Genomic DNA, 26,646 nt, shown 5'->3' with positions numbered 1-26,646 from the left:
GCGGTCGGGGAAATGTTCAATGGTATTAACATGTTTCATTGTCAGCTGCAGCATATGAGCAATGTCTTTAATACATACCATCGTCTAGGTTTAATGCTCTTTATGCTACCATCTTAGTCAGCTTAAGGTCACATAACTTGTGTTCACACGGTGCTTTTGTGTGTGCAAATCTTGATAACCTTTGTAGAAATGTTCCTGATGCTAAAGCTACAAGAAGACGATCATGAGAGAGAGAAATGAAATATAAAATCACTGAGTAACGAAAACATGGTGTGAGCACTGCTGATTTAGCATGCACATACAATCGGTTTACATCAATTATCTGCACTATCCTCAAGAACAAGGAGGAGATTCTTCACAGGGAGTGACAAGAATATCTAAATAATGGTTTCATGTTCTGGATGATGTGAAAAGGTTGCTCCTTATATGGATAAATGAAAAGAAATTGCAAGGTGACACTATTAACAAGAATATCATTTATGAGAAGGTGAGAATGATTTTTGCCAACCTCATTAAGAAGACACCAGGATCATCAGCAGTTGAAGAAGTGTTTAAGGGAAGCCGTGGGTGGTTTGAGAAGTTTAAGGGAAGAACCAGCATCCACAGTATTGTGAGATTGTGAGGGATGGCAGAGCATCCAGCTCAGACACTAAGGCAACTGAGAACTTCATCAGCAACTTCAGTTCTGAGGGTTATCTGCCGCAATAGGTTTTTAATTCTGATGAGATCGGTCTATTCTATAAGAAGATGCCGATGTGTACCTTTATAACAACAGAGAAGAATGCATAGCCCAGTCACAAGCCAATGAAAGACCATCTCACACTGCTATTTTGTGCCAATGCAAGCAGTGATTTGAAAATTAAACCGCTGCTTGTTCGCCATTCAGAAACTCCTCTATCTTTCAAGAGTGTAAAGTCCAGAAGATCAGGTTAAAAGTGATGTGGAGGTCCAACAACAAGGATTGAGTGACACTTCATCTTTTTTGTGATTGGGTCAATGAAGTGTTTGGTCTATCAGTGAAAAAACATTTGCTTGAGATGAAGGTGCCACTCCATGGCTTGCTTCTTATGGGCAATGCTTCTGCCCATTCTCCAGACCTACAAGACCACCTCCTTGAAGAATCTCAATCCATCAAGATCCAATTTCTGCCTCCCAACACTACTCTGCTGCTCCAGACTATGGACTGGCAGATTAATTCTAACTTTAAGGAGCTCTACATTAAATCATTTTTTGAGCATTGCTTTGAGCTGACTGAAGCTACCAATCTCACACTAAGAGAGTTTTGGAAATATCACGTCAACATCATTTTCTGCATCAAGATGATCAAAAAGATGTGGAAGGGGTTACAAGAAAACTCACATCTGCTTAGAAGAAGCTCTGGCCAGAGTGTGCTGTTGAATGTGACTGAGACATTTGAATCAGTACCCGTGGAGTCTGTAGTCAATGAAATTGTGCCTTTGGTCAAGAGCATGGAACAGAAGTGGATAACAATGATACTGATGTGTTTGTGGAAAATCATAGCCAAGAAATGACAACTAAAGAGCTTATGCAGTTGCAGTGTGTTTCACAGCAGGAAGGTGTGGGGAGGAGTTCAGAGGAGGAGGAGGAGGAGGAGACAGTAACAGCAAAGCAGCAACCTTTTGGTGCAATATGAGAAATGCTGAAAGTATAGAAATCTGTTGCATCATACATTGAAAATCATCACACCAGTAAAGCAATGGCTATGCATGCTACAAATCTATTTGACAATAATGCTCTGTTGCATTTTCACCAAATGTTGAAGTGTCAGCAGAAACAAATGATTATAGACTGCTTCCTAGTAAAAAAGAATTAGTTATGTATCATGAATAATAAAATATGTATTACTGATGATGTAAATAAAATAGAAAGAAACTTCCACATGGGAAAAATATATTAAAAACAAAGATTCCAAGACTTACCAAGCGGGAAAGCGCCGGCAGACAGGCACACGAACAAAACACACAAACACACACACAGAATTACTAGCTTTCGCAACCTATGGTTGCTTCTTCAGGAAGGAGAGGGAAAGACGAAAGGATGTGGGTTTTAAGGGAGAGGGTAAGGAGTCATTCCAATCCCGGGAGCGGAAAGACTTCCCTTAGGGGAAAAAAAGGACAGGTGTATACTCGCACACACACATATCCATCCGCACATACACAGACACAAGCAGACATATTTGTCTGCTTGTGTCTGTGTATGTGCGGATGGATGTGTGTGTGTGTGTGTGTGTGTGTGTGTGTGTGTGTGTGTGTGTGTGTGTGTGTGTGTGTGCGCGAGTATACACCTGTCCTTTTTTTTCCCCTAAGGGAAGTCTTTCCGCTCCCGGGATTGGAATGACTCCTTACCCTCTCCCTTAAAACCCACATTCTTTCGTCTTTCCCTCTCCTTCCTGAAGAGGCAACCATCGGTTGCGAAAGCTAGTAATTCTGTGTGTGTGTTTGTGTGTTTTGTTCATGTGCCTGTCTGCCGGCGCTTTCCCGCTTGGTAAGTCTTGGAATCTTTGTTTTTAATATAAAATATGTATTACTACATGCATAATTTTCTTTGAATAAGATAAAACTTTTAGTACTTTTTTGGCATGGAATGCATTAACCTACTTTACATTAATTTATTTGGGATAAATTGTTTTGCTTAATGAGCGTTTCACACTATGAGCAAGGTTCTGGAACAAATTATGCTCAATATGCAAGGTTCCACTGTACAGCACAGCACTGCACAGAAGTAGAATAAAGATAGCAGGAATTCTACACAAGATGCAAATTCAAGAAACATGTATTGTAAAAGGATATTAAAAATACACGAGCACACTAAATACGGAATGAGATATGTTTTTAGATGATTGGCAAAGAAAAAACAATTATGGAAATCACATGTGAGAGTAAGGTGAGAGAATCATTTAAGTATGTGGAACTACTTCACTGATAATACATGCAACAGTGAAGAGCAAGAAAAGTAAGGAAGCTATAATGAAGACATGCAACATATATGTGTGGGAGGGAAGCAGTAATATAGTACATAAAGAATTAGGTGAGCCAGAGATCTTGTGACTAAATAGGAAACTAACTTTGCTTTAAGAAGTTAAAAAGAATGTACCCTATCCTAGCTCTGCAAGTTTAGTTTGAGGGAAACATCCAAAGAAGACTACTGGCGGAGAAAAAATAAGTAAAAGAATAAGAGGAAAGTTCTTGCTTGGAAGAAAAAAGTGAATATTTGAGACAATATTCGAAATATATACAGGTAAATATGAGAAATATTACAGTGATGACAAATGTCCTTGTATGTCCAAAATAATAATGTTTCAAGTAACACTGCACAACATTAAAAGCACATACAAATTCATTCAGATAACTTACACACTAAATTGGTTTACATCTTATTTTAATATCAAAGATACTAACAGAAAGTCATCAAATACTATTCAAGGGACCAATCTACTCTACTACACCCCCTCCCCTCCCTTGCAAGATTCCATTAGAGAGTAAGAGATGCTTGATCTTGGCAAGAATATAACTTCATATGCAATATCTTACACATTAAAATCCAGTCAATCAATTTACAGTGATTGTCTCATGTAAAATTTGAAGCATTTTACTTGAAAGTGCCATGTGAATTGACGCTGTTTATATGAAAAAACTGTACATTCTGTGCCTTGTAGCATCAAAATATGTATTCAATAACACTTCCTTGTGCCTCTGCTATAACTTATTTTACTGTAAAATACAGGACATGTACCATACTTCCCACTATTTTCAACTGTCTCCTACACAAAAAGCAAAAAGCACATTAGAAAGGCTCATATGTATACAGGCTCCAAATAAATAATGAAGGCTATTTTGACATGGAACTTACAACTGCAGAACAAAAAGGTTAAGCACACTACTTCATTTACACATAAAAACATAAAGGTAATGAAGAACAAATGGGATATACATACACTATGACACTATATCAACCCCTGCTTACCTGCATATGTGCATATCTATTTCTCTCTCTCTCTCTCGAAAAGGAGAGGAGCACAGAAAGAAAAAGACTAGTGGGTGCATTAGCAGAGAGCAGCACACAAAGAGTATGAGGGGACATGAAATGGGAGGAGGTGGAAACTGTTGGCTGGAGGATATGTGGACAACAGGTTACTGTAGGCAAAGGCTGGGATAATTTTGGGAGTAGAGAATGCATTGTAAAGATAACTCTGATCTTTGCAGTTTGAAAAGGCTGATGGTGGAGGGGAGGATACAGATGGCCTGGGTTGTGAAGCAGCCAGTGAAATTAAGCATGTTACATTCAGCTGCAAGTTGTGCCGCTGGTGGTCCATTTTGGTCTTTGTCACAGTTTGGCGGTAGCCATTCATCCTGATGGGCAGCTGGTTGGTAGTCATACCAATACAAAAAGTTGTGCAATGATTGCAGCACAGCTCGTATATGAAATGGCTGCTTTGACAGGTGGCCCCCACCTCAGCTGGGGTAAGATAAGCTTGTGACAGGACTGAAATAGGAAGTGCCGAGTGAATAGATTGAGAAGGTATTGCATCTGGGTCTTTCACAGGGATATGATTGCTGTGGCAAGGGGTTGGAACTGGGAGTGGCATAGAGACGGACTAGGATGTTGTGAAAGTTGGGTGGGTGAAGGAACACAACTCTAGGAGGTGTGGGCAGCATTTCAGGATTTTGGGTAGGATGTCCCTTATTTCAGGGCATGATGATAGATCAATGCCCTGACAAAGGATGTGGTTAAGTTGTTCTAGTTTGGGATGCTACTGGTTGATGAAAGGTGTGTTACTTTACAACTGGTTCTTAGGGGTTGCGGGAGGACTGAGGGGCGTGTGTGGGAATATGGCTGGGAAATCTGTTTGCAGACTAGATCTGGGGGATAGTGCCTGCCTGTGAAGTCATTTGTGATACCTTTGTGGTGACTAATTTACCCTCAATATGTTGGCAGACATACATGTTTAAATCTGGAGGTACGCATAAAACATCATCCGAAATTGTGCTAAATGTATTCGCTGAAAATTGTTTTGAGCAGTTAGTTCATGAACCCACATGAATAGTAAATGGTCACATGAGTAGTAAACATTTCTAAAAACACACTTGACCTCTTAGCAACAAATAATCCTGAGCTAATAATGAACATCAAACCGGATACAGGGATTAGTGAGCTTAGGATTCTTGTAGTGAGAGTGAATCTTGCAAACCCCGAATCCTCCAAAAATAGACGAAAAATATACATACTGAAAACAGCAGATAAGAATTCACTTAATGCATTCCTGCGTGACAATCTATACCCCTTCCAAATTAACAATGTAAGTGCAGACCAGATGTAACTTGAATTTAAAGAAATAGCATCAAAAGCAATTGAGAGATATGTACCAAATAAATCAACAGACGATGGAGCTGATCCCCCTTGGTACACAAAACACATCAGAACACTGTTGTAGAAGGAAAAAAAAAAACCATGCCAAATCTAAATGACAGCAAAATCTGCAAGATTGGCGATCTTTTTCAGAAGCTCAAAATTTAGTGCAGACATCAATGCAAAATGCCTAAAATAGCTTCCACAATGAAACTTTGTTTGAAACCTGACAGAAAATCCGAAGAGATTCTTGTCGTATATAAAGTATGCTAGCAGCAAGATGCAGTTGGTGACTTCTCTGCATGATGGCAATGGAAATACTGTCAACGACATTGCTACAAAAGCAATGTTACTAAAAAAGCCTTTCAAAAGTCATTCACCAATGAAGATGAAATAAATATTCCAGAATCCAAATCAAGAACAGCTGTCAACATGAGTAACTTAGATGTAGACATCATTGGATTAATGAAGCAACATAAATCACTTAATAAAAGCTAATCTTTGGTCCAGACTGTATACCATTATGTTCCTTTCAGAGTATGCTGATGCAAGAGCTTCATACTTAACAATCATATACAACCACTTGCTCAACGGAAAAATACCCAAAGACCAGAAAGGTGCACAAGTCACACCAATATTCAAGAAAGGTAGTACAAGTAATCCACTAAATTACAGGCCTGTATCATTAACGTTGATGTGCAGCAGGATTTTGCAACACGTATTATGTCTGAACATTATGAATTACCTTGAAGAGAATGGTCTATTGGCACATAGTCCACATGCTTTTAGAAAACATGGATTTAGAAAATATTGCTCTTGTGAGACATAACTAGCTCTTTACACACACAAAGTGTTGAGTGGTATTGAAAAAGAATTTCGAATTGATCCCATATTTCTATATTTCCAAAAGACTTCTGACACTGTACCATACAAGCGGCTTGTAGTGAAATTACATGCTTGTGTAATTTCATCTCAGTTATGTGACTGCTTTGTGATTTCCTGTCAAAGATGTCATGGTTCGTAGCACCGGACAGAAAGTCATTGAGCAAAACAGTAATGATTTCTGGTGTTCCCCAAGGTAGTGTTCTTTATCTATATAAACAATTTAGAAGACAATCTGAGCAGCCATCTTACATTGTTTGGAGATGATACTGTTGTTTATCGTCTAGTCAACTTATGAGGAGAGAAAAACAAATTGCAAAATGATCGAGAAAAAATATTTGAATGGTGTGTAAAATGGCAATTGATTCTAAATAATGAAAAGAGCAAGGTCATCCATATGAGTGCTAAAAGGAATCCATTAGTCTTCAGTTACACGATAAATCAGTCAAATCTAAAGGCTGTAAATTCAACTAAATACCTAGGAATTAGAATTATGAAAATTTAAATTGGAAAACTGGTTCACATGGCTCTAAGCACTATGGGACTTAACATCTGAGGTTATCAGTCCACTACTTAAACATAACTAACCTAAGGACATCACACACATCCATGCCCGAGGCAGGATTCGAACCTGCGTCCGTAACAGCAGTACGTTTTGTATTATCGCAAAATAGGGGAGATATTGTCATGAACATGATACAGGATTTGGGGTTAACACCATGAATACAAAGGTTTTCTCATTGTAGCAGAATTTTCTTACAAAATTTCCGTCACCAACTTCCTCCTCTGAACGCAAAAATATTTTGTTGATGCTGACATACATACGGAGAAATGATCATCATAATAATATAAGGGAAATCGGAGCTCACAGAGAAAGATATAGCTGTTTGTTTTTTATGTGTACTGTTCGAGATGGGAATAACAGAGAATTATTGTAAAGATGGTTTGATGAACTCTCTGCCAGGCACTTACATGTGATTTGCTGAGTACCCATGTAGCTGTATATGTACATGTAAATACTGGGCAAATAAGATTTTTCACTGCAGATATGTCATCCCAGATGGCCAGGCTGTATGAAAGCAATTTTTTGGTGTGGAACAGATGACAGTTATTGAAATGCAGGTACTGTTGGTGGTTGGTGGGTTTAATGTGAATAGAGGTGTGGATGAAATCATAAGAGAGGAGGAGATCAACTTCCAGGGAAGTGGCATGCTGGGTTCAGAAGCACCAAATGAATCATATGGGGGAGGAGTTGTTGACACTGTGAAGGAATGAGGACAGGATGGCTTGGCTCCAAGTCCAGATCATGAAGATACCTTCAATGAACCTTAACAAGACCAGAGGTTTGTGGTTTTGGGATGCTAGTAACGTTTCCTCTAAAGCAGGGGTGGTCAACTCGTGGCCTGTGGGCCATACGCAGCCTGCGAGGCGCTAATTCTTGGCCCATGGAGCTGTTTCATATGATTTAAAAATTTAATTTTTATTTTAAGTAAAACCCCAAAAGGGTATTCCTTCAAGTATCTTTCATATCATATCCAATTACAATAGGAATATCTCAGTTCATTGATCCAACTGTTGTTAGATTATCATCTATGCTCCTGTTTGAAAAAACTCACTATATTGGATCTCTCAAAAAGCCCACACACCATCTTGAAGAAAATATAGTTTGCTTTGGCAATTTGCAACCAACAATCAGGAATAGTACTGACTGTGCAACCAGATACCTTTGCCGGCCGGAGTGGCCTGCGGTTCTAGGTGCTGCAGTCTGGAACTGCGTGACCGCTACGGTCACAGGTTCGAATCCAGCCTGAGGCATGGATGTGTGTGAAGTCCTTAGGTTAGTTAGGTTTAAGTAGTTCTAAGTTCTGGGGGACTGATGACGTCATAAGTTAAATCCCATAATGCTCAGAGCCATTTGAACCATTTTTGAACCAGATACCTTTGTTGCACTGCACGAGTGATGCGAGTGCCAGACATAGCCAAAACATTGCAATTTAATTTTACTGCAATCTAACAAAACTATCGTCTGTGAAATTATGTCTCTTCACGTGTATAAGTGGTGCACATTCGATCGTGATAGATCTATCATCACGTCTGGTAAGCAAAGCCGACTTTTATCTTTTTACAACGTATCTGTGATGCCTGTCTTTAATTTTAGTAGGCACACATTTATTTTATGTATTAAGTTATGATGCGTAGACACAACAGCCAGCATTAGCAATGGTTACTGCATCAGTACCTTCCTTTAATTCTTGTAGTACAAAATAGATAAATACTTAATTGTAACAATGTGTTTCAACTGACGACATTTGAGGATTGTGCATTACAAAAACAGAAAAGGGGCCCTCACAGTGAAACTTCATCCACCTGTCTTTCTCTCTTACCTACAGCAACTAATGATGTTATCGACTTGGAAATAATGTAGAATAGTTTTTTAAGAAACAATCATAACAAAAGAAGTCGAAATGGGGGTTTGTAGTTTTAAAGTAAGGCTGCTAGATTAAGCAAAGCACATGTAATTTTTTTTATATTTATGATAAATAACTTTCAGAAATAAAATATCAATTTCCTAAAGCAGTTGAATACTACTCTCAAAAAGTCTCAGGAGAACAGACTACAAAGTTTCCCAAGAGTGTGTAATACTCATAAGAAAGGCAAACAACTCGATGAGCAGTGTGGCTGTGTAGTTCAATGCTAGACTTCCTTGTTGAAGGTTAGGGCTTCTATTCCTAGGTGTGTTGTACGTTTAAACATAGGTGCACATATTTCCATGAAGCATGAAATATATATGACTGAAAAAAGAAGAAGCATTTGGGAGACTGGTAATAGCTGGATTGCTGGTTCAAGTCTAGTTTCAGTCATTACTTTTTCAGTTTTTTTCTGTTCAGTGCAAATACCTACATCACATAAAAAATATGCTAATTAGCAAATATTTAATTGTCATTTTTGTGAAAAACTACATGTCTTCTTATTTCTAATTACATATCTCTAACAGAAATCCACTTTTCATTGCAGATATGAATCCTTAATCACTCAAAAAATGAAAAACATTACAAATTAATCATTTTTTCAACTTCATGTGTGCTATGTTTCATGAAAATGCTTGTGAAAAACAACCCTTTGTTTAAAAATTTACCACAAGTGGGAACTGAAGACCACCCACATTGCAGTTGGGACACCCTACCACAGAGCCACACAGCCCATCAAAATAGTCAACTTGCTTTATCGTGTTAAACAACATGGAATTTTTGAGAGTTGCATTGAAATACTTTAGGTAATTGACACTGAATCTGAACTTCACGTACCATATACAGGGTGTCCCAATTATCGTGACCACCCTAAATAACTGTTTGTCCAGATGCAAATTACAAAATGTTTCAAGCAAATGTCCTTTAGCCATCAGGAGGACATCAATCAGCATGATTGCTTTCTTTGTAGCTTTGCTTTTTTACAAAAATATGAATAGCGGTATGACTTTTTTGAATTGCACCCTGTATTTTTTATTCGGTAATTCATTTGCTCTCCTAAAGACCTATTCAAAAACGTATCACAGTGTACCATTCACTGAAACACAACATTATTAATTACATAACACAACATTGACATTGATGCTCCCAGTGCTTAGTGCAAGTACTCAGGGTAATGGAACACATTTACATCCTGACATTGACAGAGGACAAATGTAAACATAAGTAGACTGCACACCCATCATTCTGTCAACCATCGTCAGTTGACGAGTAGTGCGAGTAAAATGTACACCGATGAAGAGAAGGTAGAAATGCTAATCATTTATGGGGAACGTAAGTTAGCAGAACAGTAACTGCAATACTGTTTTCTTATATACAGGTACATTTAGTACAGCAGTTTAGTCCTTTTAAGTACTGCTGTGTAGAGTAGGCATAAAGTAAAGCTGTCCTTCCTACAAACTGCAACGACATAATGTTTCTTTTATTGTTGTTGTTGAAGGTAGGCGAAATGCAGGCAGCGGAACTGCACAGAGAGCAATATCCTGACAAGAACTCACCTTCCCGACAGATGTTGTAACGCTTCAGCAAACAGTAAGTTTCAATCCACAACAATGCAATCGTCGTAGCACTCACACAGATGAAGCTGCCGAAGTCACTGTTCTCGCTTTGGTTGCTATGAATCCACATGTAAGCAGCTTGAACATGAGATTGGCATTCCTAAAACCAGTGTACATCATATTCTTACACATCACCAGTTCCATCCTTACCATGTACACCTACATCAAAAATTGCATGCGAATGATTTCCAGAATTGTGTACAGTTTTGTCAGTGGGCACAGCAGCAAATCCTCGTCAATCCAAAGTTCTTTTCCAATGTTCTATTTACCAATGAATGTTCCTTCTCAAGCAAAGGAGAAGTAAATACAAGAACCATGCATTATTGGTCCAGCAACAACCCACAATGGCTTAGACAGGTGGAACATCAGCATCAATGGCGGATGCTTGGTACTACAATTATTGGCCCTTATTTCATCAATGGTAGTCTAAACGGCACAGCATATGCCAACTTCCTCAGATGAATTCTTCCTCCTGTTCTGGATGAAGTGCCGCTAAGAACCAGAATGCTTATGTGGTATCAACACGATGGATGTCCAGCACATAATGCCTTGTGTGCACGTCATGTTCTGAACCGAAGGTATCCTGCCAGATTGATTGGTTAAGGAGGAACAGTTACTTGGCCTGCTAGGTCTCCTAATTTAAATCCTCTGAACTTTTTTCTTTGGGGATACATTAATGACATTGTCATTCCAACAACTCCACAGGACATGCAGGAACATATCGTGCTTGCTTGTAATTCTCTTCAGAAGGCAACACTGGAGGCAATAAATAATTATTTCATTCAATGCGTGCACCAGTTTATCGGTGTCCAGGGTCATCACTTTGAGCACCTTTGAATACTCTACTCCTGGACAGTGGTACAGGAAAGACAAAGTCAATTTTGTGTTATGTTTTTACTTGGTTTTCATTTGTTTTCTGACAACTCCAGCAAGTGGACGAGTTTGTGACCCTGGGCTCAGAGTCAATGTTGTGTTATGCAATTAACAACGTTGTGTTTCAGTGACTGGTACACCGCGATACATTTTTGAATAGGTCTTTAGGAGACAAAATGAATTACCGAATAAAAAATACAGGGTGCCATTTAAAAAAGTCATACCATTCTGCATATCTTTGAAAAAAAATAATAATACAACAAAGGCAATCTTGATGATTGATGTCCCCCTGACAGCTAAAGAACATTGGCTTGAAACATTTTGTAATTTTCATATGGGCAAACAGTTATTTATGGTTGTCAAGACAAATGGGACATAGTGTATACAAAAAATTACAAAACTCCAATTACCTTGCGATCAATTTGTCAGTTTCAGACTTAAGGTAAAAAGATATCTGTTTCAGTTTCAGACTTAAGGTAAAAAGATATCTGTTTCAGTTCCAGATTTAAACATCTTTATGGCATCAACTAGTAAGCAAACAGGATCTAAGGAGAGGAATGTTACAGGGGAGTTGAGAACTTTTCAAAACACGTGGACTGTAAACTACTTTTTGGTGAAACGCAAAAAAACCATATGTCTGACAAGCAATGAATCTGTCTCAATTCCAAAAGAATGTAACATCAAACAGCATTACGAGACTAATCATGCAGTTATGTTTGATAAGTACAAGGGACAATTTTGACAAGACCACATAAACGACTTAAAAAGGAAACTTTCTGCTCAACAGCAGATATTTACAAAGGTGAATTCAGAATCTCTGATAGTGGGAAAAAAAGTCAAAGCCATTTTCAGATAGAAAAATGGTTAAGGAATACTTAGAGACCATCACTTAAATTGTACAAACAGAAAGAAAAAGGATTTCTCAAAAATAAGCTGATCTAGCTGAACTATTACTAGATGTTTTAGTGCTTCGAGAATTTCCAAATAAATTCTAGAACCACTTGGCCTTCTCTGCCTTGAACACACAATTTTAAATAGAAGTGTGAGAGAGACAAATTCAACCTACTGTACATTGCATGTTTGTGTATGCAGGGTCTAAAAACAGTCACAAGCAAATTGTGGACGCAGCGGCCAAATGGCGGCCGACAAGTACCAGCTGTACGATCCATAGAGTTTCAGTGTATGTGTAGAGAAGAACAAGAAGTGTTTATGTATTATTATGTGCTTTTAGTGACTGTGATGACTGTTAAGGACAAATGAAGAAATGAGATTAGACTTTCAAGTAATTCATGTGTTGGACTTGCTAGAAGCAAGACATATTCCTAAATTACGAGTGGTTCTTAAACCAGCTCGCTTATGAATGTCAGTTTAATGTGTTTCTAAAGATCGAAATACGAGTGAAATATGAGAAGACAGAGATATTTAGATGTGAAATGCAAGAATGTTATTCTGCATAATCCAATACATCGTTAATTAGTGAAAACATAGAGTTTGTATATTTACTCCACACGTTCTATCATAAACATAAAGTTTGTATATTTACTCCACACGTTCTATCATCAAAAAGCATTAGAGTGTGGCAACCAGTGAAAAGGACTCAAAAAACAGGAATTTTGAGAAGAAATCAAAGAAGAAGATATGATGTGTTGCCATAGCAACCAGATATAACAAGACAAGAGAACTGTTTTGTGTAATCGGATTAAGTCCACAAATCAAATGGAAAAATTTATGGGCAACAAAAGTTAAGGACTTTGAATTACCACATTTATCAGCTGCATTAATGCCTTTAGAAGTAATAGGCAAACCCTTTGTAGGAGAACTCTAATTAAATGTTTATTTGGCCTGAACAACCTACTGTCAATTATAAAATGAACCAGGAAATAAGAATTTAGCTGAAAAGACCCAACAAAGGGTGAATAAGTATAATGAGAAAGCTGTAGAACCTCAAAACAAGGCCGATGACCTAGTTCTAGTGAAACAACATCTTCAAAGCCCTGCTCTGAAGAAAGACACACAGAAGTTGTTACAAAAGTATGAAAGACTGTACTGAGTACAAACAGTACTCCATCCCAAGACATTATTTTTAGCAGATCCAACAACTGGATCAGTTGTATACCCCCCAGGTACATTAACATTCTCATTTAACGGGCGGAGTGACAACCGTAGGATCCCGAGTTGTTTTCGGTGTTTCTTCCAAGATAGTTTCCTGCACCGAATTCCCTCCAAATCTTAAACTATTCTGTAATCTATTATTGAATTCTCGAACTATCCTATAATTTTAGTACTGAGAAAACTGGATATGACAACAAAATAAATAACAATTTAAGAGAATTACAGATAAACAGTGATCTCTAAACGAACTGAACAGAATGGAATATTATATTTGTGAAAAAAGGTAATATCACACAACTAACTGAACAACTATTATACTATAGTGTATGGATTTTCTATTTTGTATAGAATATTTTTTACCTTTTATGAGATGTGTTGTAGACGGGAGGGTTTGTATTGATTTTGAAATGGGTGGGTAGTGTAAATAAGAGCATGATTTACACCAAAAGATAAATCATGGCTAACACAGAACACACATCACCCCTTTCAAACAACCCTCACAAACAAGTGTGACTGGTTCTTCACCATTTGCCGTTTCCATTGCATTGCTAAGAATTTCTTCGGGGACCTCAAGGGTGAAGGTGGGAATGTCCGTTCTGTAGGAGATGATTTAACACCATACCTCCTCTGGCTTCTCACTTAAGTACCGGTGAGGTAGGGATCCTGGGGAAGGGGGGTGGGAGGGATTTCCTGTCTTTGGGGCTATCTTCTTTCTCTTCTTCAATCTTAGCAACCATTTCTATTTTTTCCTTTCTTACTTCTCTTTTGGGGACCTATTTTTTTCCTCTTTCCATATTCGTATACTTCTATCGCAGAAGTCCTTCTGAGTCTCCGTGGTTTCCAATAAGCTACAACTTATTTTCACATAAGAAGGATGAAGAATCAGAACACACAAACACATACACACAAAGAAATATGAATACAAAAACAATGAAATCACAGATTAGAAGGATGTTAGAACCTCCAAGGGTTGTAGGGAAGAAGATACATGTACATCTATAGAGAGAGAAAGAGAGAGAGAGAGAGAGAGAGAGAGTTTGTGTGTCTTTTATTGTGTCTATCTACCAGCGCTTGCTCGTTTGATAAGTCACAGCATCTTTGCTGCTATAACTTACCAAACTAGAGAGTGTTGGTATGTTGATAGAGACAAATTTATTGTCTCTATCAACATACCAAATATATAGAAAAACTATGATGATCTTACAATGAGTATACATAAGAAGGAAGCATGAGTAATGAAGGAGAACGCAAGCCAGATTGGAGTATACTGTGATGCTTATTTAGGAAAAGTCAGTGTAGTGAATACTCGGATAAGTTGATAAAATAGTAGGATAGTGGGGTTTGAACAAAATAGGTAGACATAATATCTACCATGAGTAGAATAATATGTGTAGACATAGTATCTAGTAAGATTATAGAAGTTGAAAAGTAGAGGAGGACTCTACGGTATTAAATGAGGTACTAAGAAGTGAGAGTGAAGCGTAAAATAGATTTTTATTTTACCAGGAAATATTTAATTATACTGTGCATAAAGATGTATACTAGGGCAATGAACTATGAGGCCTACTCATACAGGATAAGGAGTGCATACCTGGCATTTGCTAAGGATATAGGGCAGGTGTACCTACACAGAGATAGGACAACCTGTGGCCTGATGAATAGGGATGTTTTGAAAAAGTGTGTACCTATCAGAACGGAAGGATGAAGTGAACTCATAGGGTCAACCAATATGTATGGTGTAGGTACTGACCCAAGAGGAAAAGGACAGTATCGTGACAGAAGTCACACATTTAATAGGAATTATTCTGGTAAGTTTGAATTCTATATATCACTAGCATTATTATGTTTTATGTGAATTTACAAGTGTCGAAAAAAACACATCCAGTTGCCCAGAGTTCTCCAAACTACAAACTACTATAAATAATGATAATAGTACAAAAAATAGTTCAAAGAATTAGAATAAAGAATAAAGTACTCAAGTGTCATGAACACCTGGAGTTTATGACTGGAAACTAAAGGTTTAGTCCTCACAATTCCTAGATATAAGGAAACAAACTCCACACAGGTTGAAATGTTCACGTTTTATAGCTAAATAATAAGAAAAAAGGTATTCACAGTTATTGACAGAACAAGGTATACCATTGAAATATGAATTGTTATTATATGTGATATAAATGTACATAATGATTGTATATAAAATAACACTTGGCCTTCCTCCATCTTGAACACATGATATTTTAAATAGAAGTGTGAGAGAGAAGAATCCCACCTACTGTGCATTGCATGTTGGAGTGTGCAGGTCTAAAAACAGTCATGAGCAAATTATGGACACGGCGGCAGACAAGTACCTGCTGTACGATCCACAGAGTTTCAGTGTAGGTGAAGAGAAGAACAAGGAGTGTTTATGTATTATTCTGTACTTTTGGTGACTGTGACGATTGTTAAGGACAAATGAAGAAATGAGGTTAGACTTTCAAGTAATTCATGTTTTGGACTTGCTAGAAGCAAGACATGTTCATAAATTATGTGGCTGGCAAACTAATGCTATTGTAAATGTATTTAATAGTGTCTAATGCAAGACAAATTGGTTGACTTGCAAACTTTTGGATATTTATGTGAGAAATTGTGAATTTGTTCTTTGTGGAAGTTCAAATATACCAAGACTAAACTAAAAGTATTCTGCATGTATCCACTTACTTCATGAATAGAGAGATAGATAGATAGATAGATAGATAGATAGAGAGAGAGAGAGAGAGAGAGAGAGAGAGAGAGAGAGAGAGAGAGAGAGAGTCAGGTAAATTCCCTTAACCAGCTTTATTCTTCGGAGAAGTTTACGGAGATTGACGTGGCTGACTATCCAGAGAAGAAGATCGGCTGTGCATACCAAGTAAGTCAACTGATGTGAGAGCAGTGTGAAGTTGGCAAATCAGCTCCACATTGATTCTTGTGGTCTAAAGCATTAGAACATGTGGATGACAATGGAAGACAAACTGAAGATAATTTTAAAAATCATGCACCAGAGTTTTTATTTTAATCTCTATCTTCAAGTAACTGCACAGATAAGGCACATACTGCCCAAGTGGCAATTTATAACAGAGGTGCTGATGCCTATTTTAATAAAACAGAAGAATTAGTGGCATTGCATCCACTTAAGGATATCGCGAAGTCATGATATTTGTCACAAGTAGTTATATCTACTAACTATCAAGGCTAACAACAGACGATGCTCTATGAATGGCCAGGAAACACGAAGTTGATTGCAAATGAGGCCGGCAAAACTGGCAACACATCAATGCTAAACTTTCACTGCATTATCCATCAAAAGGATTTATGTGCTAAGTCCCTCAAAATGGACCATGTCATGAAGGTAGTTGTCGAAACAGTGAAGTTTATTAAGACAAAAGGATTGAATCACTGTTAATTCTAAGAATTTCTGAGGTCTTTGGATTCAGAGCATGATAACATTTCATGCTATACAGAAGTAAGATGGCTAACCCATGGGAAAAAATATTGAAAAAAGTGTTTGATTCGAAGAGAGCAATACAATCATTCTGTGAAAGCAAGTCAAACAGACTCTTGGAGTTTGAAGATAAAGAATGGCTTTCTGACTTTCCATTCGTGGTCAATATAACTGGCAATCTAAATGATGTTAATACTCAACTACAAGGAAAATATGAGCTGATTAATGTCATGAATGATCTTATTTCCACATTCCAAATGAAACTTGGGCTTTGGGAACACACTTATAAACAAAAAACTTCCCACATTTTCCTACAATGTCAAAGTAATCATACATCACACAGGTGGCAGCAATTAAATACAATTCTTTGATATCTGACTTGAAATATGAATTCATAAATTGACTTCAAGATTTCAAGAAAGATTGTAGACTTTTTTCTGTATTTGCTACGCCATTCTCCATACACATGATTTCACTACTGGGACATTTACAAATGGAATGCTGCAAAATGCAACTTGATGCAACATATTTGGACAAGAAGAAATGTCCAGCATTTTACAAACATTTTTAAAAATGATTTCATTATTTGGGAACACTTACATGTCTGGACAGCTTTTTAATCAGATGCATTACATCAGATCACAAATGTGAACATGAATTACTGATGTCCATCTAGAAAACTCTTTGCGTGTAGCAACAACTTCAGTTGACATCAGCACCGACTCATTGAGTTCAGTCAAACAAAGCCAGACATCCCACTAACAATGTATTTCATTAAATTGGATAATAAATGTTCTTTCCTCAGATTTGTTTTATTTTCTTTAAAGAATAAATGAATATATGCTTGTTTTGGTTCACAAAACAAAAATTGGTAATGCAGCCTGCGGGATAACCCCCTCTGCAAAATCTGGCATGCATGCCGAAAAGGTTGGCCATCTTCACTCGAGAGGCTCATAAATAGGTTGGCAAAGGAGAGTGCCATGCTGGTGCCCATGGCTGTGCCATGGATTTGTTTATGTAAATGCCTTGAAATGAGTAGTAGTAGTAGTAGGAGTAGTAGTGTGTTAAGATAAAGTTAGTAAGGTATATGAGGAATGAGGTAGTGGGGTTTGAAATCTGAAAGACATATGGAGAATACTGAGCTGTCAACATCAGTGCATATCCACAATTTCTGCTCTCATGGTCTCCATGCATCATCACAGGAGAGCGGTCCAAAGATGAGCCACATCAAGTTGAAACCAATCACCACATATGAAAAAAAGTGTTTTTATGTGATCACGATTGTTCTATATAATATGTTATTACTACTTACTTTAGCAATCTAACCAGAAAAATCCAGAGTAAATTAGCTATTTGTGACAGATGTCAGCATGTAAAAGTCAGTAATCAAACATGTAGGGGATTTGCACAAAACATAATTTTTTTAAAAAAAAGCCAGATGGCGTTTCTAGGTTTGACTTGTTTGGATAGTTACCAAAAACAAAAGGGGATTTCAGTTATATTTTTCTTTTGGTAGATCTGTTTTCCATATTCATAAAATTGTATTCATTAAAGAAGTCTGCCAGTAAAAACATAATTATGAAGATTAGAAAAGATTATTTTCAGAATATAGTTAGTCTGAAAGCCATTCTTTCTCATAATCAACCTCAGTTCAATTCTAAAACTTGGAAAAAAATTTGTAGAGGAAGAAAATATACATAATTTGTTAACCTCAGCACATTAATCTTCTTAGTAACCTACAGTGAGGTATATGAGGAAGGCACAAAGACCAAGTAGGGCTTATTACAGTAAGACCTATATAATTGGATTGAATATGAACAGTTTACAATACCCATCAAGTGGTTTATCCACATATGAAATCTAGTGTGATAATAAACCTGCTACTCTCATTAATGAGCTAATAGAGTATCCAGCATGCAAGAGTCTTACTACCAAGGAAACGGAAAAAAATAGTTAGGAAGACAATGGAGCAACAGGAAAACATTAGAAAGCAGAGATATAACAGGAAGTTAAAAGTGATACAATTTAAAACAGGTGCTCTCATTCTTTTTGAAAACTAATGGAAACTCTTGGGCACAGTGGACCATTTTAAATTTTATAAACTCCTCATCAAAATACTTATAGGCTAATTCACCCTAAATAAAGGAAGTTGTTTTGACTGAGAAATATAACACAATTAAAACAACACAAAAAAGCAACCAATCCAGGCTGCTAAGCTCGACTAGAGTAGTGATTGTAAAACTTGTATATGTATTCATTTTCTCCTTTCTCTTAAGTAAAAAATTATTTCCCTTAGGGAGGCATACTTGCATTGCATGTTATGCATGTGGCAAACACAAGTGCCCCATCCATGTGGCATTTACTTCTGTACTTCTATTTCCTTTGTCACATTTTCTCTTTCTTTCCCTTAGTGCTGCTGTGTAAGGTGAAAAATAATTATGTTCATTAGTCGTGAGATATTAGAGTGAAAGTATGAGAAAGTACGACAAAAGATCTACATTGAGACTCTGGGTTTACATTGCGTAATTTGTTCATCTACCCTAACTTACATAAACACGTCCCCTGATATTACCATGCAAACATGTATACTGCTACATAGTGGTCACAAAGGGGATAGTGTAATACACATGTTTTGTTTTCTTCTCCATGTCTTCAAGGCTTTTCATTACTAACATTATTATGTACAACATATAACACTGGTCACTCCTATTTCATGCATGTATAAATAACTTTACTGCCAATTTTCATAGACATGGTATATATGAATTTCACACATTGTGCAACCCTCGCAGTCATACTGGTCTGCTTCCACTCTGAAAGGTATATAACAAGCTATGAATTTTCATATGGCCACATGCCTTTGAAGTGAGAGACACAGACCCTGTATTACCTATTGAATTGTTTACATACTTATCACTCTTTTACCTTACAAACGTCACTTATGTGGCAAAACATACATAAACCAATCATTTTGTCATTACCTAATGTCACTTATACACATACATACATACATGTAATGATATCTCTCTCTCTCTCCTCTCTCTCCTCTCTCTCTCTCTCTCTCTCTCTCTCTCTCTCTGTCTGTGTGTGTGTGTGTGTGTGTGTGTGTGTGTGTGTGTGTGTGTTTGTGTGTGTGTGTGTGACATTATTTATGAAACAATAAGCACTTATACAAATTGCCTAACTTGCATGTGCAAAAGCCACATCACACTTGCATTACGTGCCTCCTTCAGACTAACTCGGTGCTTGCCTTATTCACTTGTACATTTCCTTTCACATGAAGGAACTCTTACACAGATTTACCCAGAATACTAGTAGTATGTATAACACATTCACTTCCTTTTAACACTGTGAGATAAATGACTCACTTAACTGCTACCCCTGTATTAAGGTAAATTTTTTAAGTCATACGCATACTACACCAGTGCGTTTACACATCTTGCTCATACACTACTTCCATCCTTATTTGATTCATATTTATTCCTTAATTTATTTGGGTGTTATTTTATGAAGAAACAGGTAAGCAGTGTTACATTTTTCTGCAATATCTTTTCAGTGATGTATCATCAGTTTCTATGTTGAATGTGACTACTCAGACATTCTATATGCATGATCTATGAACTACCATACTACGTTGCTAATATGCATACACACAATGTAATATTAAAAATGGTTATGTGCTACTCTGTCAATACTCACTATTTTTATAACATAGTCACACAATAGATCCTATGCTCTCTCCCCACATTTACCACTGTCATTTCCACAACTGGAGCATGTAAATTACACATTCACAGTAAACAGCAATCTAACACTATGTGAATATAAGCATCTCCACCATTTCTGCACTTACTGTTTTGTACACACTTTATGATTGCTATCTCACAGCCATTTGGCCACAGACTTCACATACATAAACTTGAGAGGAGTACAAGTTAGCAGGCTTCGTCCTTTTGCCTGCAACAACAGTTATTACAAAAAATTGAAACCTTTGTTTCCACCTATTTACAACCCTACACACACTAGGAATTACATATGCCTTGTGGATGATGTTACTCAGTATTTTTTTTGCTGACTTGTCACTGAATTCAGAATTGTCTCACTACTCTTTAATTGGTAAAATATATCCTGCCCATATGTGAATTTATATTATGAGCATATTTATTATGAGGGGATGTCTTTTGACATTATGCCTGGCCTTTTCATACCCTAGCTATGTAATAGTTAACTTACTACCCTTTGAATGAAGCAGTCCTCATTTATACTTCGAGTAGTAGTTGACAGAACCATTTCTGAATGCAGCAGTCCTCGCTTACACTTGGAACAGTATTCGTCACACTCATCTTGTAATGCAGTGCTTCATGTTTAAATTTTCTAACTTACACTCTTTCAATAATACTCACAACCAATACTTCTAGGGACTGTAATTATTTCAAAGACGTTCCCTCATCAATTCCAAAACACTCATTGACACATAAGATGCTTTCCATGTAGCCTCTTACCTATTCCAAGACAATGACACCCCCCCAAACATCAATCACTTGTATGAATTTACACACACACACACACACACACACACACACACACACACACACACACAAATGCTTGTTGATTTATATGACCAAAATTTAGCTGAAAGCTAATCTACACACTAGACCATTAAAAATACTTTCCAAGAAATCATGAACTAAATCAGTCACTATATGCACTATGTAGGTGGAATGTATGTTTTTCAACTACAAATAAATTAACATGCAACTGTAATATTATGAAGCCAATGTGTCCAATACATGCCAGAGCATTAATACACACAATTTTAACTTAAAAAACGAAGAGGTGATTGTACAAGGATGAAATTCCTCAGACTAAGATTGTTTTGTCGATATACAATGTCCTAACGAGAAGGTTACTGTGGTTACTACGCATGACTTTTCACAGTTATAAAAATTTGTGATTACTAACATGCCATTGCCATTTGCCACTCCACTGGCTTTTGCTATTGTGTGATATGGTCAAACTTGAGATGAGAACCCTAAATGATTCATAGTTCTGTTTTATTTGTGACCGATTGATTTGACAGGTAGTTTTGTGTGTTTACTGTAAAAACTGACATACTGCTCACACTGCCATGTTGTTCGTACAAATAAATATGGTGACTAAATAATTTTGATACATAAGGATTTATAATAAAAAATCAAGTAGTTAATCATTCTGCTCATTATGTATACTTATTTGCAAACCACAACCAAAGAACAATAAGACCTGCACAGTTCAGTTGTATCCTTATTTATTAAGCAAAATTGTTAGCTGCTGCAAGTAGAAGCCATGCTTTGTTACTGCCCAACAGGTTTCATAGTTTTCACTGAGATTAACTGACACCGCAGTGTTCACCATCAGCATGCCACTGTAGAAGTTGTCATCACAGAACCAGCTAAGTAAACTTGGATATTTATTTATATGACACAGCCAATTTCCAAAACTTCCTTTGTGTGAGACGGCATATGCCAAATTCTTTTGCACATTTGAAATTCTAGATTCTAATATTTTACTGTTTGTATTGCTTCTGAGTAATCATTCACTGATTGTTTCGGTTCTCAAATGTATCTTCATATATCATGAAATTTCAAACATCTGTGAGTGCCATGACAGACTCATACTACTATTGTTAGCTGTAGGCCTACACTTAAACAGTGTTCCTTCATAAATTTCTGATAGCATCAGCCATACCCTCATTCAAAAACAATGATTTCCTAATTTCATTGTATAATTACTTGATAAACAGGCTTATTTTGAGACTTTTTTGATGTTTACAAAAGCATAATTTTGAAAAATTTTTAAGCTGTGTGTGTCGCAAATCAGCATTTGTGATTTACAGTTGAAGTCAAGAATAATTCACATTGAATTTCAGAGTATATCAATGTGAAAAAACATACATTTTTGAGATTTTTCAGAAGTTATTATTGTGTGCATAAGCTATTTCACTGTAAATCAGTGTTTGTGGTTTAGTTACTGTAGCACATTTCATAACTAACTTATCATAATACATCTATTTCCCTTTCAAGAGGAGTGTATATTATCCAAAGTTATCATAAATTAAGACCAGTTTGGAGTTTGTTACTGACTAGAACCTCAAAAATTTTTAGGAAATTAGTAATTTTTGCCACAGGTTTTTGTTGTGATAGTGCCACGACATTTAACAGTGCCGCCACGACAGTACGCACAAACAGCGATAGAGGCGCTCCGCAAATCGGCTGAGCGCGGGAGCGCCACCTAGCTACGAACGGTGCCGGCCGCATGTCACGGCACGGCAGTCGAATACGAGAGACTGAGTTGTAATCATGTGATCAACTATTGTTTCTAAGAGAGAGTGTGAATATCCACGCAATTATTGTGATTAAAGGTTATAACACTTTTTCTGCTGCGTTAATAGAAATCTCATGTTTTGTGTACTAGTTGATTCAGTTCTTAAAAGGAATTTGTAATATTTTCTGCTCAACAGATTAAAGGATAATCACCAGGCTTAGTTCAAAGTTATTTGTTCACGATCCTGTAAAACATTGCACCAACCACAGTGCAGTCCCACTGTGAGTGCTGTTCTCAAACAGAGGATGAGTTAGTTGACAATCATAAGCAGCTGGAAAATGCCCCGACTACTACCAAATAATATGCAGCTACTGCAAATCAGTGTGTTGGGGGAGCTTTCAGGAGTGGTGTACCACAGGTATCTCAAGTACTATCCTCTCCTGTGGATCGTGCCTCCTCTGCAGGAAGTATGGAATCTCGCATTACTCATCTACTTGACTAAGTAGCAATGCCAATGGTATGTCTAGGCACCCTTTACAGGGTAGTGGGAATCAGAGAACTCAGAAGGTTATACTGATAACCTTAACCAACAATTCTAGGTGCTGCCTCTCACTGAAACTGAAGCTGAGTCTGAGTCAGTGGGACACTCTTCATCTGTTTGGGAACTGATTTGTCCTGCGTTCAGAGAAGGAAAACGCAAAAGGTAGGGGTCTATTAATCATTGGCAGTTCAAACATATGGCGAATAATGGTAACTCTTAGGGAAATGGCAGCAAGGGACCGGAAGGATCAACAGGCACACTCAATGTGAATGCCTGGGAGCATCATTCAATATGTGAAGAGCTATTCTGGTAGCCATTGACGGAATAGAGTGCAACCAACTGCAGATTGTGGTACACACTGTAACAAACGATGCCTGTCGTCTGGGCTCGGAGGTCATACTTGAATCATTCCAGCAACTAGCAGAGAAGTTGAGAAGTCCTGCCTTGCACATGGATTTTCAACGAAGCACACAATATGCAGCATTGTCCCCAAAACTGATTGCGGTCCCCTGAGTCGAGTCAAAGGACTGAACCACAAACTTTGAAGGTTCTATGACAAGCTAGTAAGTGACTTCCTGGACCTGCACCATATGTTTGAGAACTGTAGCTTCCCCCTAAATGGGTCATGTGTGCACTACACATCAGAGGGTGCTACCCAAGTAGATGACTTGGGGCGGGTTGTACACGAGGGTCGTTTGGATTAGGTAACTCTCCATCCAATCCAGATAATGACAGCTGTAGGAGACCAAGAAGTATTAGCATATGATACAAAGGAATGCCCCTCATGGGTGAAAGTATTAAAATCCTAGCAGTTAACTGTCAAATCATTCACAATTAAATACCAGAGTGTGAAGTGCTCGTAAAAAGAAGTGAAGCTCACGCAATACAACGTACAGAAGTTGAGAGCAGCGAGATTTTTGGGGAAAATTTAAGTATATATCAAAAGGACAGGCTAATGGGAAATGGAGGCAGTGAATTTATCACAGTACAGAAGTTACTCAAATTCACCAAGATTTGAAATTAAAGCTGCATATGAGACTGGGCAGAACTCAGAGGTGTGCATAAAATTGTAATTAGATCCTTCTATTGACCACCAGACTCACCTCCTGATGCAACCGCAGACTTTAGAGAAAATGTCAATACACTAGTAATTATGTTCCCTGATCATACTGTGATCACTGGAGACTTTAACCACTCAACAATAAATGGGGAAAATTATACTTTCGTTAGTGGGAGGCATGACAAGACATCCTGGAAAACATTAATAAATGCCTTCCCTGAAAACTGCCTAGAACAAATGGTTCAGAACTCCACTTGTGATAGGTATATTTTAGATATAATGACAACAAATAAACCTAACCTCTTTGAGAATGTCCATATCAAAAATGGTCTCAGTAACCATGGTACAGGGGTGGCAACAATTATTACCAAAATATAAAACATATGGAAAGATATATATGTTCAGTAAACAATATAAAAAAAAAGCAGCAGTGTCCTGTCTCAATGAGGAACTTGAAACTTTTAGCATGGTACAGGAGCATGTAAAGGAGCTATGGCTGCAGTTTAAAAGAACAGTAGAACAGTTGACCATGCACCAGATAGATATGCACCTAGTAGAACAGTTCACAATGGGAGGGACTCTCCATCATATACAGTTACTGTATGTATACAAGAGACAACTGCACAATAGATGCAAAAAAGCAGAGGACTATAGACAGAGAGATGCTAAATGAAAAACATTCATCTCTGAAGAGAGCACAGACTGAAGCCTTCAATGGCTACTGTAGCAGAATTTTGTCTAATAATCTTTCATAAACTCCAAAATGAATTCTGGTCATATGTAAAGACTGTTAGCGGCATCAAAGTTAGTGTCCATCACTCACGGATGAGACAGAACTGGAACTGAGGGTAGTAAAGCAAAAGCTGAAATGCTTAACTCTATTTTCAAAGGTTCCTTTACAAAGGAAACACTCAGAGAACAGCCCCAATTTAATCCTAATGATGAATTAAATAGATATTAGTGGCCGTGGCATCAAGAAACAGCGGAAATCATAAAAACTGAACAAAGCTACAGAGCCCAATGGAATCATTATAAGATTCTATACTGAAATTGTGACTGAGTTAGCCCCTCTTTCAACTATAAGCTCTCATATATCCCTTGAACAAGAAGTCGTTTCCAGTAGTTGGAAGAAAGCACAGGTCACACCAATTTATCACTGACATCTATTTGTTACTCAAGCTGCAATATGGTTGCAAATAAAACAGTGGCCCACATATAGAATAAATTTCCTTTACTTCGTTTCTATGGTCACAAATTTTTTGTCATCAGACTACCAGTTTTGGTCTATAATAACCATCTTCCAATCTGTTTTATAAAAACATGTCCTGGCGTACTGCACCCATAGTTGCACCGTCAAATGTTAAACACAAAATGAGCACCATCATCGTCAAATATATGTAAATAAAAGCATATGCAAGAGTCATCTTGTGAGCAGCACAACTGTTTGAAACAAACTGCCGTACAGTAGCCACAAGATGTTTGTTGCTACTGTACTTGTGGCTACTCTAAGGCAGTTTGTTTTGAACAGTAGTGCTGCTAACAATGTGACTCTTGCATATGCTATACATTTGACAATACTAGAGCTGATTTTGTGTTTAACCTTTGACGCTGCCACTATGGCTGCAGTACATCATGACATATTTTTATAAAACACATCTGAAGATTGTCATTATAGACCAAAACCAGTAGTCTCATGACAAAATATTTGTGGCCATAGATGTAAAGTAAAGGAAATATATTTGTTGTACAATCAAAGAACATATTCTGAGCTCGAACGTAAAGAAGTACCACAAACAGAATAGGCCCCTCCATGCCAACCAGCATGGATTCCCGAAACATTGATCATGTGAAACCCAACTAGCACTATTCCCATATGACCTACAGAAAGCCTTGGACCCAGGCAGTCAGGTAGATGCTTTATTTCTTGATTTCTGAAAAGCATTTGACTCAGTAACAAATCTACA

The 26,646-nt window shown here is 37.4% G+C and overlaps 1 protein-coding gene across 30 annotated transcripts in view; it reads right to left on the bottom strand.

The window, feature by feature from the left end:
- The window catches only part of LOC126281877 (endophilin-A), a 720,509-nt gene that overhangs the window by 52,788 nt on the left and 641,075 nt on the right, over positions 1-26,646 (bottom strand). The window lies entirely within an intron of this gene.

Source organism: Schistocerca gregaria, chromosome 7 (genome assembly GCF_023897955.1).
Source record: "Schistocerca gregaria isolate iqSchGreg1 chromosome 7, iqSchGreg1.2, whole genome shotgun sequence".
Classification (NCBI taxonomy): domain Eukaryota; kingdom Metazoa; phylum Arthropoda; class Insecta; order Orthoptera; family Acrididae; genus Schistocerca; species Schistocerca gregaria.
This window is presented reverse-complemented; position numbering and strand designations above follow the sequence as displayed.